Source organism: Herpailurus yagouaroundi, unplaced genomic scaffold, assembly GCF_014898765.1.
Source record: "Herpailurus yagouaroundi ecotype Mexico unplaced genomic scaffold, PumYag 213, whole genome shotgun sequence".
Taxonomy (NCBI): Eukaryota; Metazoa; Chordata; class Mammalia; order Carnivora; family Felidae; genus Herpailurus; species Herpailurus yagouaroundi.
The window spans coordinates 9,497,038-9,500,569 of NW_024412444.1; the positions used below are offsets into that span (position 1 = coordinate 9,497,038).

The 3,532-nt window shown below is 43.5% G+C and overlaps 1 long non-coding RNA gene across 1 annotated transcript in view; it reads left to right on the forward strand.

The window, feature by feature from the left end:
* The first annotated feature begins 887 nt into the window (after positions 1 to 887).
* Positions 888 to 3,532, forward strand: part of LOC121016900 (uncharacterized) — a 10,824-nt gene continuing 8,179 nt past the window's right edge. Inside the window, exon 1 of the long non-coding RNA XR_005784518.1 lies at positions 888 to 1,152. This is a non-coding gene — a long non-coding RNA (uncharacterized LOC121016900). The remainder of the gene's footprint in view (positions 1,153 to 3,532) is intronic.

The following is a 3,532-nucleotide window of genomic DNA, read 5'->3' on the forward strand; positions in this document are numbered from 1 at the left end:
CAGAGCTGACTTGGAAATGTAGTGTAGTGTGCCACAGACACAAACACTGCACCACTCTTGCTCTGACTGATAAGCCAGCAAGTTGGGGGCCTGCCACACAACACAATTCATGTCATGATGCCTCGTGTGCTGAGTCAGGCCCCCATCACTTAAAAAGTTATATTCCAGGTTTCTTGAAAACTTAAAAACCTTTCACGGGTGGGACTTTCTTTCATGATATCCTGTTTTTTTCTTCATTGAACATATTTGCAATTATATATTTATCTTTGCCTATTTCTTCCATGCTTATACAAAGTATGCTATGAACTCTACCAGAGAAGAGGGGTATCTGTCTCATTCTCTACTCTACTCTAGTTCCTCCCAGGACAATGCTTGGCACTCCATAATATTTGTTTAATGCATATATGAATGAATGAATGAATGAATGAATGAATGAATACTACTGGGCCCATAGCCTCCTCACTATCTTAGTATCTGGAGATAAAAGAAATCGGTTCATGTCTCACCACAGAGTAGGAAAGAAAAGTGTCAAGGGGACTCTGAGAAGGGAGTGACTGATGCCATGTAGTTTAGGATAGAGGGTCTGAATGGCAAGTGGGGATAGGCATCCATCCTAGCTAGCTTGGAGATGAGTGCAGTTCACCAGGCAGACAAAGGAGCAGGAATGGATCTCTGAGAACAACATTGCAAGCAGCAAGTTAGATGTGAGCAAAGTCATGGAGATGTCACAGGGTTTGCATCAAGATGAGAGGCCTGGAGTAGCTCCAGGGAAGAGTGAAGGAAGTGGTGGAAGGCTGGGGGGGTGGGTGAGATGAGCCCCTGGGGAGTACATAGCAGGGAAGTCATATTCTGATCTGGGTTGCAGAAGGATGTTTGGCAGATGGACGTCGGGATGGACAACAGAGGCAAGAAATCTGGCTAAAATGCAGTGCTGTGGGCTAGGACCAGGCCCCTCCGTGTGGGAGGGGAGTGGACAGGCCCATGCACTGGGGCTGTGTCTGCATGTTTCCAACAGTGGCATTCAGGGGCATGCATGCACCAGAGTGGCTCCTGAGAGGGGACAGTGTGCATCTCGCCCTACTTTGTGTTCTATGATTTTATGCTAGAAGCTTGAATTCAACCATGATGGGAGTACTTACACCACAAAGATTGGTAAGCACTTGGGGCTTTCTTTTGCTTTTTCTTTCTCGTTCTTTTGTGTGTTTTTTTCTCCTGGAGAGCCAGCATACCACTGCCAGGAAATCAGTCAGCAATTCCGGAAAAGAAAAAAAAAAAAAAAACGTATTTGTGCTTTGTTCTCTTTCCACTGCTTTTGGGTCAGGTTCCTCAGTGGGTCTGGACTGGTGGGGAATTCTGAGTAAATTGACTGCACAAAAGGTACCTCACAAAAGGGCCTCATCTTCATGAGAAGGAGAAAAATAAGGTCTGTCTTCTTAGGAAACAGGACACTGTCTAGATTTAACTCACTGAGTCTGTCTGCTCAATAGTGTTTGTATTCAAATATGATTTATAACAAATAATTTTTCCCTTATTCTGATAGAGGTGGAGGGGAGTAAGAGAGAGAGAATGGGAGAGAGAAGCAGAGAAAGACACAGGGAGGAAAAAATTTTTAAATGAAAGGAAGGAAGGGTGAAAAAGAAGAGAAAAAAGGAAAGTGGGAAAGAAAAGGGGCAGGCAGGCAGCTGTCCCTTTGAATTATGTCCTGCCTCTTGGAAGCTCTCTAATCAAGAAAAAAAAAAAAAAAAAAAAAAAAGCAGCAGCCATGTACACTGAGACCATTCTATAAGCCAAGTGCAACAAATTGCTTTAACGTCAAGTAATAGATGCCATTATTACCTATCCTCCATTTTACAGATGAGAAAACTGAGGCCTGTAGAGGTTAAATAGCTTCTCCAGGCACCCTCTTGGTAAATCACAGAACCAAGTTGGAGGGGGGGGGGGGTTGAATCCAATTTGTGTACTTCCATGGAGAGCTCCCTTCACTACTATACTATCAGGCTTTCACTCCACACAATGCAAAGTGGGATTCTCAGTGTGTACATTTGAGCACCCCCTCTGGGTGCATAGGCATTGTGAAGAATACGGAAAGTGTCCCCGTCCTCAGGAGTTGGCCCACAGTGCATTTACAGACAAAATGAATGACCAGGTGGGAACTTGGAGACAACACCCAGGCCCAGCTGAGGGGAGCTCCTTGAGACTGGGTCCTGTGTCCTTTTATCTTTGCCTTGCTGTTACTGAGCCTGGCTCAAGACACACTTACTCAGAGAACCGTGTGAGCTTATATTTGAAAGGTGGATTAGATCTGTAACGCCAGAGAGTCGCCTCCAAGTCCTTGCAAAAAGGGAGAACAGCTGCACCAAAGGTTTGCTGTGTGTGAGGAACAGAAAAGTAGCAGACAGGTGCATCTGGAACAGACTGTCACTTGCTGGGTCCAGCAGGACACATCTCCAAGCCCTGCTTGGACTGTTTGTTCCAGATGCCCTTCCACCAGCTCTGAAGTTCGGATCACAGCAGGGATTCACTCCATTAGCAGTGAGTTATGCAGCTGTGGATGGATTTACATAGTTATGGGAGGAGCTTGTTCCAAGGGGATTAACGAAGAAGGCAGAGCAAGAGGATATTTTTAAACTCTGATTTTTTGGTCAAATGGATACAACAACTCAGAATGGCAAAAGTGGGTTTGGGTGATTTTATAACAATTTTTTTTTCCTTCCGGTTCTATCACAGAGCCGTCTTTTGCTGTCTCCGCTTTGCATTCTCTGTGCAATTAGCCATCAACTCTACCTGTTTGTAAAATATGTCTTGTAGCCACATTGCCTTCTGTTTCTGTTGCCTTGGCCCAGGGTGTGGCTGAATGTTTGCTCAAAAACTCCCTTAGAAGTATCAGTGTGTAAGAAGTTGCTGCAGCAAAGATCAAAGAGGTTTTTGCCTGCTCCTCGAGGATTTTGATGGCTTCCTGTCTTACACTGATGTCTTTCATCCATTTTGAGTCTATTTTTGCGTGTGGTGTAAGAAAGTGGTCCAGGTTCATTCTTCTGTATGCCGCTGTCCAGTTTTCCCAGCACCACTTGCTGACGAGCAATTCCATTGGATATTCTTTCCTGCTTTGATGTGAGATATATATATATATATATATATATATATATATATATATAATGGAGCATTACTTGGCAATCAAAAAGAATGAAGTGTTGTCATTTGCAACTGGATGGAACTGGACGATATTATGCTAAGTGAAACTAGTCAGTCAGAGAAAGACAAAAATCATATGACTTCACTCATATGAGGACTTTAAGAGACAAAACAGATGAACATAAGGGAAGGGAAACAAAAATAATATAAAAACAGGGAGGGGGACAAAACAGAAGAGACTCATAAATATGGAGAACAAACTGAGGGTTACTGGAGGGGCTGTGGGAGGGGGAATGGGCTAAATGGGTAAGGGGCACTAAGGAATCTACTCCTGAAATCATTGTTGCACTAGATGCTAATTTAGATGTAAATTTTAAAAAATAAAAAATAAAACAAGATT